This window comes from Lathyrus oleraceus, chromosome 5 (genome assembly GCF_024323335.1).
Source record: "Lathyrus oleraceus cultivar Zhongwan6 chromosome 5, CAAS_Psat_ZW6_1.0, whole genome shotgun sequence".
Taxonomy (NCBI): Eukaryota; Viridiplantae; Streptophyta; class Magnoliopsida; order Fabales; family Fabaceae; genus Lathyrus; species Lathyrus oleraceus.
Genome location: NC_066583.1, coordinates 50,194,125 through 50,211,220, shown reverse-complemented (window position 1 = coordinate 50,211,220; position 17,096 = coordinate 50,194,125).

Sequence of the window (17,096 nt, the reverse complement as noted above, 5' to 3'; positions counted from 1 at the left end):
GAGGAAGGTTGAACCAGATTCTGACGCGTCTCTCGCCCTACCATTCTTAAGAATACTACTCAATCAGGAAAGACACAACTCATCACTTGCTGGTTGACGACTGCAAGTAGTAGAAGTGTCACTCTTAGGTTTTTCTTTTCTTTTTCTTGTTGTTTAGAAATATTAAGCTTGAGAGCATATTTTGTTGTGTTCCTTTTGTACACCAGCAGATAAACTCTTTATGTTGAATCATGTGAAGTCTAATGAAAAATAACCTTTTTGTGTGATGTGATTTAATTCTAGTGACATATTTTATCATATGCTTTAATATTGTATGCTTGGTTCTTTGGTCAATCATCTTAGAAATAGATATAATTTTATTAACATTGAGAAATTATTTAATAAATGGATATCATGACAAATATGAATAAAAAATATATAGGAATATTTGTCATTTAGTAACTTTAGGGATAACAAAACTAAAACCATAGAGGAAAGCATAACTTATAAAAGAAATGCATATATCAACAGAATGTCTGCTAAGCTTCTTGGGTTGATCAACACTCACTTTATCTCCCAATTATCATATTATACTGTGATTAGGGTGGAAAAACGGTCTCAGTCTATCCGATATGCTCATTTTACCCACACTTTTTCATGGGACAGGCCAAGGTTGTAGGTCTAAACCCTCTAGTATGCCTATCTCGTCCCACTTATTTGTGGTATTTTACGGGTGCGGACATTAACATATATTTTTTGCAATTTGTAGACTGTAAAGTGCAATGCCCATAGAATCGCCCTGCCCTACCTTCATTTTTTCATGGCACCCAAAGTTTTAGGTTTGCACCTCCAACAAAGTACGTCTCGTCCCATTTCTTATGGGCAGTGTTAAATGGGGCGAACACGCCGGTTGGTCATCCTAACCATAATGACCATTAGATCATCATTATGGGGAAGGATGCCAACAACATCCTTGCTGAAAAAGGTGGTTTTGGATTATGACTCCTTTGTCAAACTTGCCTCAGGGATGGAAGATATTATATTCGCCGTCATAATCTGCCTGGATTATTTCCTATGGGAAGAGTTAGATTATCCATTATCGGAGAATCCTCATGGGATGGTATTGATGACAACATTTGTGCCTTGTTCCACCATTTTGCTGACAAAGGTGACTGAGGTGGTTGGGAAATGGCAATGCGCGTGGTCCAGGTTAGTTTTATCGAGCCCCGTGATGGGCGGCAATTGTAATTGTTAAAAAATACAATGAGGTAATCTTGTATTTGGAGGGTTGTTTGTGGTATTTTAGGTTTGTTGATGTTCTTTAGAGTTAACTCACGCAAAGTAATAAGAAGCTCTGTATATTTTGTTTCTATGTGAAAATCATTTGATTCCTCCGATCCCAAAGCTAGGGGGTATATATAAAGATCTACTGGACCTGGATCTTTAGACCTAGAGAGTTATTATTCTCCGTCTTCCTTTAGGAGCAAGGGTTATGTGAGAGTCGTTATTTCTCCTATAATAATGAAAAATGTGGTTTTCCTCCTTGATTGATTATTTTATTTTGTTAGTATGTAAGGATACATCACTCCCCGTGTTTTAGAAACAGGGTGAGAGGCAAACTAATCCAAATCCAATATGGACGAGTTATTACGACCCATGAGCAACCATAAACACAACTTTCGGCGACATGTGGAGGTACCATTGTGCTCTCTCTACATCAGTATGTTTAATTTGTTGTTTCTCTTTGAATTTTCTTTTCTTAGGCATACCGAAATTATCTTAGTATAAGTTGCCTATTGAGGGTGTTCTCCTACCACCCATTTTAAATCCTTAACTTCATTGAAGGGGCGAACTTGAATAATGGTTGCGAAAGAGAAATAAGATTCAACGAGGAAGAAGATGAAGATCTAAACGAGAAATAATTTTCGAAGGTTTGAATAATTTTATACACGTGGAAGAAAAGACATATATTCTAATTTGAAGTTGATGAACATGATATGTGTTCTGAATATATTTTAGGTTAAAATAACTAATGACATGTTAATGAAAAAAATGACATTGTAAAATAAATCCAAGTGACAGAGAAAAAAATTAAATCATCATACCACTCAGGTAAACTGAATGTGTTAGATGGCTCAAATTAATAATAATAATCATATACTGAAATTTAAATTGTTTTTATAAGACTCAAACTAGAACTCACTCAAAGAATAGAGAGAAGTATGTTATTAATCCATGAAAAATGCTAACAATGTTCTCTTTTCAATACTCTCTAATACTTATTTAAAAAAACATATGTTAGTCTTATTACTTTACATGGAATTCATTTTAAAAACGAAGAACTCAGGTGTGTTTTACCAAATAAAATAATGAGTGTTTGAATAAGTGTTAAAAATAGAATATTCCTATCGTTGATATTGTAGACATATTTTTCTTGTTTGTTAAACTAATATATCTTTTTAGTTTTGAACCCCTTTCTAAAAAGCCACGATGTAAGTAGAGTGCAAACAAGCTTCAAATATGTAGTGCATGTTGTGTCACAGACCATCACTTGGACAATAACTAGTTGGATTTTCCTTTAATCAAACTCTGATATAATCATTTTTCCTTCCATCAGCAACGTCTATATATTTTTCATTACAAAACACCATGTTCTTCCATTTATGCATTTGATCAATAACCATGTAGTATTGTTTAGTTTAGTGGAACAAAAAAGGAACAATAATATCACTTCCCTTTTACTCTTTTCGTGCCCCTTTTTAGTGTCTTTCTTCTTTATCATATTGTATATTAGTGCCATGAAATTGCACTGCCATTGGTCTAGAATCTACATATATCTATCTCCATAATAGGGCAATCAGATGATGTGATCAATATGAGTCATGAGTAGACGCTTTAATTTCACTTTCACAAAGGGGACAGAAAAAAGTGGGTTCAGTCAGTCAAAATTGGCATTTTGTTAGTGACAGTGTCTTTGACCAACAATTGTTCATGGAATAGACTCGTATAGACAAAAAAATACGTGTATCAATATACATCTTTAAGTTTTATTGGTTTCACATGTGTCATTTAGATTTGTAGTGTGTCAATTCATATTTATAATAGGAAAATTCATATGATGTCCTATGGGATAGAAAAATATCTTATAAAAAATCATAATTGCATCTTAGATTTTGGAGATATGTATTTGGACCCATCTTATTTTAAATCAAAACCTTAATTGATTCAGAGATGTGTTTCCAAAAAAATTTAAAATATACACCATACATTCCAACCTGAAAGATATTTTACACATTTATTGTTTCGGAGATGCATCTCCGTTAATGGTTTACAGAGATACATCTTCGTATCCTATCTGAACAGTTCATATTATGTTTGTTTTATGATTTACGCATATGAGAGTGATGATTTATAAATGTTAAGTACTCTATTATGTCATGAGATTTAAACCACACATTCGATATGCAAAAAATAACATATATAAATCCAGATGATCCAAAAATGACATATATAAATAAAGTCAAAGTACACGATAAAATAAAATGAAGTGAAATAAAATACAATCCATAATATCTCCAATGTATAACTACTATATATTACTGTGTACGCCGAACTACAACTCCTCTTCCTCCTCGTGCTCCCCGGCGTCCATTATCTCCGTCCTCCGACGATGTCTCGACTACATCAGTGCCTCTCGTGTCTCCGTTAATGGCATCGAAGACCACCTTCCTCACCTCAGACCTATCATGGAAGATACATTTGTCAATGTTGTCTGTGAAATCTCCACTATGAGACGACATCTAGGCAAGACATCATGAGCATGATCTAAATGTGCTTGCTTCTCCTCTAGTATATCCTGATGAGTTGCCCTCGGTGGATCTCTTGGAGCATCTTGCACCATATACGGATGTGACACCCTAAAGAACCGCATGATGTACCCGTCGACATAGCTTCAACTGCTATGTGCTATGGTACTTTGTGCCCCCTCCAGTAACATATAACTAAGATAATCATCAAACATGACATCAATCTCTTTACGTGTCATAGTAGTAGGAGCAGAGACAACAGGATGTCTGAGAATGGTATGAGTGTAGTCAAACTGTTGCATCACACGTTCAGGAAGATGATGAGCAATGAGACGTGATCCGCAAGCCAACCATCATGAGTATAGTATTATGTCGTCAAATGGTCGTGTCTCACGGTGATCGATATAGCTATTGAAATGCATGTCCTCGGATACCAAACAGTCAAGATGGACTATAAACGACTTTATCGTTGGTTCCCATTGAGCGGGGCAAATGCATATGCAAGCGATATATTCTCATTATAAGTCGGCATATAAGACCAACCGGAGATACAGGGATTTGCTGGAGGATCCAAGCTTGAAAAGTGTTGGAACATACGAATCATCAGTAAGTGCGTTGCAAAAATCAATGAAAATGACACAGAAAATAAATATTATCGTTAGCCGTGTGATATTGCTTGTGACCTGCTTTGTCTTTCATATGCATCCTTCTGATAACTTAGAGTACAAGTAGACCAAACAAACGCCCCCAATTATACTAGTGGATCTGCTTGAAGTCCTCGGAGTAGCATAGGTAAACGACATCCACATAAGCGGCACTCTTGTCCATAAAAATCACAGCGCCAACCAAATATAGCAGGTATGCTCTCATAACACACACTATATGGAGCTCTACCTGCTAGTCATCACCTCTAGCTTGCTCGACTCTAACGATATCATATGTATATACCTTTTCCAAGAATTCAAACCTTGCATGAGACCCTTTGTTTTTTTTAAACTCCCTCATTGAAGCCTCTGGGTCAACTCCTAAATAGTCTACCATCATCTTCAGTGCCTCGTCTTTGGTAATCCTCCAATGATCTAGAAGTTCCCCCCTGATCAGAAGATGCAACAAACACGACACATCATCGAGTGTGATAGACATCTCACCAAGCGGTAGATGACATGAAGAGGTCTCAGTGTGCCATCTCTCCACGAATGCATTAAGAATCCCATGGTTGACCGTAATATAACCGATCATGCACAAGTCCTTCATCTCAGTTAGGGACAAAACAACCTGAAACCCTCCTCATTCGGCTAAGGCAAGCCAATAATCTTCTGCCCATGGTTAATAATCTTCAGTGGATCACGATCATGTGGAAAAATAAGTCTATGTTAGAAACTTGTAATATAATAATAAACATAAATTTTAAAAAATGAATCCAACTAATTTTACCTCTCTGTCCCAGATATGTCTAGCAGTGTGGTCTGGATACAGAGGCAATAATGACAACTCTAGAGGGTCTCCTCCAAAGCCTGAGGTGGCTCTAGCTCATCATCCACAACAACCTCACCATCCGGAGATGGCACTGACTCAGTAGCCAAAGGTGGCACTAGCTCAGAAGCATCATCCGTCGGAGGTGGCACTAGTGCCTCAGGTACCATTTGTGACTCAGGTACCTTTGGCGCCTGAATAGGTGAAACATGTCGCATTCGAGAGAATAGAGGGAGTGATGCGTCGATAGGTGAAACCCGTCTCCTACGGGAAGAAGAGGATGGAGAAGCATGAGACCCGGAAGTAGATGCCTATGCATGACTAGAGTGAACATGACTCTCTGAAACTGGACTCTTCTCTCTGCAAATTGATGCATGTTGTTCAATTCTCCTATGCCCCAGTCTAACGTGTCTATCATCCATAATGCCTGTACGTAAATTAGACAATTAGTACAAGCAATATTCCAAGCAAGAAAATAAAAATAAAAAACAGACTAAAAATTTCTGGAGATGCATCTCTGGTTACTAGGAAACTAAACGTTGAAAAATTCCAGAGATACATCTCCGAAAATTTCTGCAACTCTTCAGGTACGTCAATGACGACAATGCAGACATACAAAACCCCAAAAATAATGGTTTTATCGTTATTTTCAACTAAAAAATATGTTTTGCAGTATGTATAAACTACCATGCATACAATTCCTACTCATTTCTTACCTAAATCATCATTTTTTACTCATTTACACAAAAAATCAAAAAACTTATCAAAACATCAAAAACTTACAAATTTAGACTTTACTTAAGTGTTGGAGGATGTCTCTGATGTACTTGTTGTGATTGAAGATCCTTTGAGTTTGGTTGTTTGATTTTGGACTTGGTTGATGAAAACAATTTGAGAAAGTTTGAGAAAAGTTTGAGTTTTTTTTAGAAATGAAGAAGAAGGGTTTTGGCATGATTTAAATTTCAATATTGTCAGGAGATGTATCTCCGAAATAAGTTTGAAGATGCATCTCCGAAATATTTTAATATTAAGTCATAATTTTATATACTTAAGATTCATCTCCAAAAACTGAAGTATTTTATATTTTCACGTGATGCTAAGTAATATATATTGTGCATTAAGAATTTCCCTTTATAAAATTAAATTAATATATAAATATTAATAATGAATGACTCAAATGGATAAGTTCTGATATAATATTAAATTGTTATATTGGAATTATATATATATTTTTTAATTTAAAAGAGTTGCTGATAAGTTTCTACTAATAATTTCTACTTATATAAATTAATCAGTTGAGTTACTCCGTATGTTTAAATGCATTTTTATCCCTAATTTAATTATTTTAAATTTTAATCTTTTCATTTTAAAAATCAATTTTATGATGCCTCAACTTTACCTCTCTTGAGATTTTGTTGACCCCTTCATTTTTGCGTATGTGATAATTGATGATTAAAAATAAAATGAGATTAATTACTATACACTGTCAGTGTAAAAAAATTTACACCGTCGGTTCATCACCATCACCTGTTTGTATTACTTTATAGATTTTTAAAATAAAAGTCAAACTTCTTTTAATATCCAACGTCTATAATTAAGTGATGGTGTAAAATCTTTTTACACTGACAGTGTATTTCAATTAATCTCAAATAAAATATTTTAAATATGATTTGGATAATTTATTATTTAATATTTTTAATTAAGGGTTTTTTGATAAATTTTTATATTATATTAGAAAATTATTTAATACATTTTTTTTGAGAAGATAATTTTTAAAATATAAAACCAACTCTTTGCAGCTCTTCTCCAACCCATTAAATAGAATCTGTTTGTTTGTTCAGATTATATAAACACTTGAATTTCCACATCATTTTGCACAAAAATAATATGAGAGATTATAAAGCTAATCCACACAAGGCTTAGTGTCATCATGTTTAATGGATTGCTTATGTAAATATTGGGCTTTAGGTCCAGAATGTTTTTTCTAAAATTTGTATTAATTTTTAATTATCAAATTTTTAAAAATATTTAATTAAAATTATATTATAAATTTATTCTATAAAAAACTGTTAATTAATAAATTATTCAAATAATTAGTGACACGTTATAAAAAATAATTTTTCTATCTTAATCATCATTGTCATATCTACAAAAATGGAAGGGATCAACGGAATCTTAATCATCATTTTCAATCCAATAATGAAAGTTTTTTATTAAGCAATCCAAAATATTAGAAAAATCATCTACCGAGAAGTTATGATTAAGAAGTAAGGAGAAGAATGAAACATAGAGAATATAGGAAAATTAGAGAAGGTCATAAAGAGCAGGCAAATTGCAACGTCCCTTTAGCTGACATCAACACAATTTAACATCTAAATGTTGGCACAATAAGGTGTTATCAACTTTCTGCCAAGACATGTGTAACACCATATAATAAGTATCAAGAAATTATTACATAATGTTAAACATACCAGTATTCGGAAGTGGTCATTTGAAATTTAATTGATAAGACCACTTCATAGGAAATAATAGAAGTATAACAACAAGTGGAATTACATGCTTAACAATCTCACTTTTAAAACCTATTACATAATGTCTAATGTTTTGTCTTCTATTTTTTGCTTGCTCTGTCTTGACAATCCTGAAATCCCGTTCCTGAACAAAGTATAAATAAGGTGAGGTGAAAAATAATTTCTCAATGGTTTTCTATTATGAACCTCAAGTTCTAGTCACTCAACTGTCATTAAATTCTCTAATATTTGACTAACTGTATTTAGGGATCATTATCTATTGATGATTTGAGCTTATGAGTTTAGATCCTCAAACATGAGAATAATCAGAGAAACTAAAACCATCTGACAAGTAAATATGAGAGAGCCTAATAAATATAGTTGGCCTAACAAGTTTGTATGAGTTTCTAACATTGTGGTCACCATCGTAAAATTGAATACATATTATATATTGGTAAGGTTGGAGATAGATTAGCTCCGTGAGTGGTGTCCAATGTATCTTGTCTTACCTCTCCCATTGTGTAAATGAAGAACCTAGATGATTATGGTGGATCCTAATATTCTCACTTAGCCCTAAGTAATTGTCTAACAATACAGATATAGTTAGACATATATAAGTAGATAATTCGACCCTTAATTTAAGTACATGCATACTTGTTACACAAGGAACATACTTATCTTTATCATGCATTCATCATAATACATTATAGAATCCATGAAGTTAATTACCATTTAATGTTTTCTGCTAAATTTTATGTACTTACACTTACTAGGTATAATTAGTCTTATTTCTAAACACAATTTTCTCTTGATCCTTAACCGTTCTTAATCCCACTTTTCCTTTGTTACTAAGTCAATTTTGAGTGATAATTAAGCCCATGGTCCATAAATTAGAATTAGGGATCATTATCTACCTTAAACTAGTGTTCTATGGTTCAAAATAAGATTTTTGGTAAAATCTTCACTCATTAATCGATTCATGGAATGTCATAAATCGATTCACAAAACCCAGGGGTGGAATCCTAATTTCTTTAATTGACTCATACACCCCTAACTCGATTCAAATGCCCAAAAATGGCCATGAATCAATTCATACACCCCCTAAATCGATTCAAACACCCAAAACTCGTAAAAATCAATAATTCTCCAATATCAAACCATCATCAAACATTGATCAAATTCATTCTTTCCAACGAAACTCCTTTGTTTTCCTTCAAATATTGATCAAAACATCAATGGTGGTGGAGAATGATTCATGCATGCAAGTAAAGGTAAGTTGCTTCCATGTACCAATCCCCATTCTCTTCTTAATTCATGTTAGTGCAAAAGATGAAGAAGATGAAGATGGAATAAGAGAGAGAAGATAGAGAATTAAAGTAAAAAACTTCCACTACTTTTGCAAAACGGTTACAGTAAATGGTTACGCACAACCACTGCATACACCACTGTTGACAGCTACACTTGTTTATATATAAAAAATAATGCCACGTAGGAAAAAATTCTAACTACACTAGCTAGGTTACACTTAACAAAACTACTACTACTATTATTGAATATGAATTACTTCTAACACCATCTCTTAAATCATATTCACCTAATCAAAACTAACAACACCAATTCCACCCCTTAAATGGAGAAATTGATCAATCTTGATCACTTTCGTCAAGACATCTGCCAGCTGCTTATGGGTGCTACAGTGCATAACTTTTAGTACTCCATTTTGAACTTGACTTCTCATAAAGTTATACTTACTATCTATCGCGGCGGGATTTTTCACGAGATTAAGTATTGATTGAACTTAACCCGTTTGAAAAATATTTTAAATGCAAGAGTCGCCACCGTCTTTTATTTTATCCAAAAAGAGGAAGGGAAAAATAACGATAAATCCCTTTAGAGTTACGGGTTCGGGAGTTGGTTATGCAAAGGGAAGGTATTAGCACCCTCTACATCTGTGGTACTCCACAGGAACCTTTTTGCTTATGTTTATGTGAATGCTTTGCTTTTTTCACTTTGATCGTTTGATTGGGGAGATGAGAAAAGAACTTGATTTTATTGCTTTTGGACTCGATAAAGTCGTAGACTTCATGCCTACGTATCTCCAAGGCGCAATGGAGAAATCAGAATCCACGTAGTTCTCCCTAAAGAAAAGGGGAAAGTCTGTTTTGTTGATTTTAGATTTGAACGAGCCTAAACCCTGAAACAATAAATAAATGGGCTCATTATAAGGAAGCCCAAGAGTAAGCTTGTGAGTGTGTGAAAAGGGTTTCTTAAACGGCGACCGTTGGAATCGCATCGGGTTTCTCTTTTTTGGATTTTTTCGATTTTTTAACATAAAACGTGAACAATACGATTAAACATACAATACAGAACATAAAAAATGCGAGAAAGTAAATTATTACAACACAGTTAGCTATGAATAGTTAGTATTAAGAATAGTTAGTGGAGTTAATCGAGTTGAAACTGAAACGAAACGGTTAGTAACAACATAAACAAATATAAAAAAACAATATAAACATTTACTTTAGACAAAATAAACATTTAAACAAATAATTAATTTAACTAACATTTAAATAAAACATATATGCAAAATAATAATAAAAGATAAACAATATTTAGTAAACAAAGTAATATATATATATATATATATATATATATAATATATATATATATATATATATATATATATATATATATATATATATATATATATATATATTTTAGACAATAAATATATAGTAGACAAAAATAATATATATGTACATTTAGACAAATAATATATAATAGAAAAAAATAATATATAATATATATAATATATATATATATATATATATATATATATATATATATATATATATATATATATATATATATATATATATATATATCTATATATATATATATATATATATATATATTATATATATATATATATATATATATATATATATATATATATATATATATATAGACAAATAATATATAATAGACAAAAATAATATATATATATACAAATAATATATAATAGACAAAGATAATATATATATATATATATATATATATATATATATATATATTTTTTTAGATATATAATAGACAAAAATAATATATATATATATATATATATATATATATATATATATATATATATTTAGATATATAATAGACAAAAATAATATATATATATATTTAGATAAATAATATATTAAAATACATGTCGGCAAGCCGGAACTTTGCCGATTTCAGAGATAAGTGAAGAATATTATCTTGTGTGAAGAGGATGAACTTCTGATCGTCCAAATGATCGACCGAAAGCTGGAAACCGTCACCGACGCAGTGCTGGCTGCCTTCGTGAGTACCTGACTTCAACGTCGCTTTTGATCGGTGAAACGACGCCGGAATGAAATGAACCTTGGATATTTGTGACCTGGACTCAACGAACTTCAAAGATATGAAATCGGTTTTGTGTTTCGGTGAATAATCGGGACGATTTTGGGTTACCGAAAATGAAGAACAAGTGAAATACGGTAATGCTTTGGGAAAATATTTCTTTTCAATTCTCTGTTTCTCTCACCACACGTTTTTTCCTTACTGATCCACTCTTTTTCCTCCTTTTTTCTTACTAACCACATCTATATATATATATATATATATATATATATATATATATATATATATATATATATATATATATATATATATTTAGATTACTTAAACAATAAGAAACCTAAAAAATATCTAACATAAATTAATAATATATATTTAGATTACTTAAACAATAAGAAACCTAAAAAATATCTAACATAAATTAATAATATATATTTAGATTACTTAAACAATAAGAAACCTAAAAAATATCTAACATAAATTAATAATATATATTTAGATTACTTAAACAATAAGAAACCTAAAAAATATCTAACATAAATTAATAATATATATTTAGATTACTTAAACAATAAGAAACCTAAAAAATATCTAACATAAATTAATAATATAATTTATATATTATATAATAATAATAATAAACTAATATAATATTAATCCTAATTAAATAAACTAATTAGCAACTAAACACAATTAATATTAAGCACAAATAATATTAAACGACACACGATTAAAATACGATAAAATCGAGCGACACGAACGAGATAAAAACGATGACAATTTGCACAGCAAAACAGACAAATTGATAAAACCAATAAACCGGTAAACCAGTAAAATCAACAACACGACTCAAACAGACTCGATTAAATCACACGGCACAACACGTAATTAAATAAACAACCCTAGGCAATAATAAAATCAACACGACATCACGAAAACGCTGACAAACACAATCACAAATAATCGGACAATACGAAAACTCTAATATATTCGAAATACAGTTAAAATACCGACAAACAAACAATTAAATAGATAAAAACGCACAAAACCTAATCGAAGCGATGCCACGCACAACAGAGATAAGCGAGATAAATACGAGGCAACGATATCGGCCAGGTTTTGCTAAAACAACGAAATACAACACGGTAAGCAACGAAAACACACAAAACCTAATCAAACCAGTTGTCACGCGAAGTTTAAGAAATTGAGATGAATACAAGACAACGAGATTAATCAAGATGTGGTCAACAAAGCCAAAGTCAAATTTTGGGGTGCGACAAATGCCCCTATTTAATTAACTTAGGCCAGATAATCGGAGGCTATCGAATGGCGTAAGGTAATTAAATATGACAAACGCCACAAAATTTGACCGCAAATGCATGTATGCATGATGCAAAAGACAGACAGACACAGAGACACGGGAGTGCAAACTCTACTGGGGAAGGACATACACCGACTCAATGCATGAAGGTAAACACTGAGAATACTCAGCTGGGGAAGATTCACTACCTGTTCATAGATGGAAAATAGGAGGAAAAGAGATATCGACTCAATGTTGACGATACATCACTATCTCATAGATGAAAGTGGGAAAAGATCAATATAACAAGAGTACTGATGTGACAGTACATTACCAACTCAAAGATGGAGGTAACAGAAAAGATGAATACCAACTCAAGGATGAAGGTATAACAAGGGCATAATAAGAATCGAACTGCGTTAACTCATGGTTGACAGCTCACTACCCACTCATTGATGAGGTAAACAGGACATGCCAACTCAAAGTTGAAGGCAAGCTTCAGAAGATTGATAATAACACTGCTAGGGAAATCAAATTCCAACTCATTGATGATGGTGTAGATGAAGAATCAGATCTAAGGATCATTGTGCAGACTTACAGTTGAATGCGCACTATCAACTCATTGATGAGGTAGACAGAGAAATGCCGACTCAAAGTTGAAGGCAACCACCGATTCATTGACAAAGGTGTTTAAAAGAACATATTCTCCTGGAGATGTTTATCATTACCGACTCAAAGATGACGGTGGAAGGACAAAATGTACCTAACTCATAGATGAAGGTACTCCATCCACTCAAAGACGAAGATGGAATCAGAAGTTATTTGTGCAGACTCAAAGATGAAAGCACACTATCAGTTCAACAAGGATCAAACATACCCTACTCATAGATGAAGGTACTCCATCAACTCAAAGACGAAGATGGAATCACAGGAAAATGTGCGAACTCAAAGATGAATGCATATTACCAGCTCAAAGTTGCAGGTACTTCACCAACTCAAAGACGAAGGTGGAATCAAAAGGAATCTGTGCTAAACTCAAAGACGAAAGCACGCTACCAGCTCAAAGTTGCAGGTAGAACCATGGAACTTTCTGTGAGGATGTTATCAACTCATGGATAGAGATAGTAATTAATTTATCCGAGGGATAACAAAGGTTACCACTCATGGATGTAGGTAACTCAAGTTTGTAACGGGTACCAACTCAAAGATGAAGGTATAAAGGACTTGGACACAATATCTGTCATGTCTGTTTTACTGAATGAGAGTCACAAAGACTATATTGTTGCCTTCTTTTACTGGCAATTTCTGAGCTTTATCTGGAGACACGAGGTTCAAACTAGGATAGAACTAGAATGAAACGGTCAAACAAGACTTCAACTGAAGAGGAATGAACTCATCAGGATTTACAACTGAAACAACCATCTTCCACGAGGCATAGATCTCTGTGGGGAACATGACCAATAAAAGGTGTTTTGCTGCTTATGAGGATACTCTATATGGAGAGATTGACTCAACCCACAATATAAACAAGGAAACAAGGTGCATATGAATGCAAGCATGATATGTCATAGATATGCATGAATATTTAGTAATGAATGCATGATGGACAGAAAAAACTAGGAATAACTAAAAATGTTAACAGCTGCATAAGGACTTGCTGGAGATTTGCACTGAGACTCGCTAGGGAGTAGTACAAAGACTTGCTGGGGAATTGGTACAAGAGCACCATATCCAGGTTTCTTTAAAAGTCTGTCTTTGCTGAGGATTCCGTAGAAGAATGGAGATGCCTTCTACTTCAAAAATGCAGGAGATTCCCTGTGGTTCTTGAATTTGTGAGGTATATGAGGATTGGACCTTTTTGAGGACTCCGCTGGGGATACAAGGTGTTATCCTCTGGAAATAAGATGATATTGTAAGAGAAGTTCTGCAATTCTTGAATTTGCTGATAATGCAGAAGGGATTATTCTTCTGGAAGACTCCGCTGGGGATAAAGTCCGCTGGGGATAGGTGGTATCTTTCCAGGGAATAAGAATATAGGGGAAATCTATCCTTGATTTTTTTGCTTTAATTATCATGGAGACTTTCTGTATATGAAGACTCTGCAGGGGATTATGGTGTCTGATATTTGGTTACAAGATCTTTCCTCTAGGAGACTCTGCCGGGGAACAGTGATGTCTGACCTTTGAATATAAATGAGAATTCAGGAGAAATCCTGCAATTCTTGAATTTGCTTAAAATGCATAACACACTCTTCTTTTACTACAAAACATCACTGAGGAGGAGACATATCCTTCTATTGAATGGACAGAGAACAACAGGAGATTCCCTGTAGTTTCTGAATATCAACTTTCTTCACTCCTGCTCAGGGAAATCAAATCTTCCTTCTCATCCTCTACTGGGGACATTGCTGATCCCGCCTTAATAAATTACTGAGGAAATACCTGTAGTAATCCCATAGGCCAAATCTGTAACTTAAAACCTGGATCAAAGTCTTCATGATCAATTAACCGGGGAGTCTTCATGATCAATTAAACTGGGGAGTCTTCATGATCAATTAACTGGGGAGTCTTCATGCCCCAAGTGAAGGGAATAAACTTCTTGAAATATTTCTTGCATGATCTCTTGAGGAAAACTAGGAAGCATAGCTGGGGATATCCAGAATCACAACCTCTGCTGGAAAAATATTACTGCCAAGACACCTGTGGGGATTTTTTCATCATATACATATAAGGATAGTAATATGAACATGTCTAGTTGGAATCACATGATTTCAGAATTACTGGGACCACATGTCTCAATCCTTTTATTGATGTCCACAAATCAAAATAAATAATCTTTATATTTTTCAAAAACTGTTTTTAATTCAAAACTTTTGTTTCAAAACATATCTGTCAAAGTAAAAGAACTTTCGTAATTTGAAATGAAAATTAAGAGTGCCAAGAAATATAGAAAGGCTCAAATTGATTTGATAGGATGGTAATCAGCCAACAACGTGATTCCATAGATCTTTACAAATTGGAAAATGGTAATTTCGTGGAAAAAGGGTACATTGAACTACAATGACATCATTCTCTCTTCCACTTTTGACCTGTATTGCAGCCTTGAGAAAGTTGGAGAACTGTTGAAAATATTCTGATACTTCAATGATCTTATCTCTGTTATGCAGTTACTTGCCTGAAATCCCTAACTTTTGCCTAGATTGCCCTTTCGGGTTTTCAATCTACCGGGATAATATTCTCTTTGTTTTTTTATGTCTCTAATTTCTGCTTGGACCGCCCTTTCAGGTTTTCAGTCCACCGAGACGCTCATTTTTGCATAAGCCGCCCTTTCGGGTTTTCAACTTAGCGAGCTGTTCTTTTCATTTTTTAGGCGAAGTATTTCTTGACTGCATCTGTATTCACGGGACGTGGAAGCTCTTCACCATCCATGTTTGTAAGAATTAAAGCACCGCCTGAGAAGGCTTTCTTGACAACATAGGGTCCTTCATAGTTAGGAGTCCACTTGCCCCTAGAATCATTGTGAAATAGTATCATCTTCTTGAGCACAAGGTCACCCTCTTTGAATTCTCTCGGCTTAACCTTCCTATCAAATGCCTGCTTCATTCTCTTTTGATATAACTGTCCATGGCACAAGGCAGTCATTCTTTTTTCTTCAATCAAATTCAACTGATCGTATCTGCTTTGACACCATTCAGCCTCTGACAATTGAGTTTCCATTAGTATCCTCATTGATGGAATTTCAACCTCTATCGGTAACACAGCTTCCATACCGTATACAAGTGAAAATGGGGTTACCCCAGTTGAAGTACGGACTGATGTTCTATATCCGTGTAGTGCAAAAGGCAGCATTTCATGCCAATCTTTGTAGGTAACAACCATCTTTTGAATGATCTTCTTGATATTCTTATTTGCAGCTTCAACTGCCCCATTCATCTTGGGACGGTAAGGAGAAGAGTTGTGATGCTCGATCCTGAAACTTTCACATAATTCATCCATCATTTTGTTATTCAGATTGGAGCCATTGTCAGTGATGATCTTGTTTGGAATGCCATATCGGCAAATGAGATTATTTTTGATGAATCTGACCACCACTTGCTTTGTCACCTTTGCATACGAAGCTGCTTCCACCCATTTGGTGAAGTAATCAATTGCCACGAGAATGAAACGGTGTCCGTTGGAAGCTTTGGGTTCAATCATACCGATCATGTCAATGCCCCACATTGAGAATGGCCAAGGAGCAGAAATCACATTCAAAAAGGTTGGTGGTACATGAACCTTATCAGCGTAGATCTGACATTTGTGACACTTCTTTACAAATTTGCAGCAATCTGATTCCATGGTCAACCAGTAGTAACCAGCTCTCAACATCTTTCTTGACATAGAGTGGCCGTTTGCATGAGTACCAAAGGACCCTTCGTGAACTTCTTTCATCAACATTTCTGCTTCCTTTTTGTCAACACATCTGAGTAAGACCATGTCATAATTCCTCTTATAGAGCACATTCTGATTAAGGAAGAAACTGCCTGACAATCTTCTCAAAGTCTTTTTATCTTTTTCTGTTGCTCCAAGAGGATACTCCTGAGTCTGAAGGAAATGCTTGATATCGTGGTACCATGGTTTATCATCAAAACTGGCCTCAGCTGTA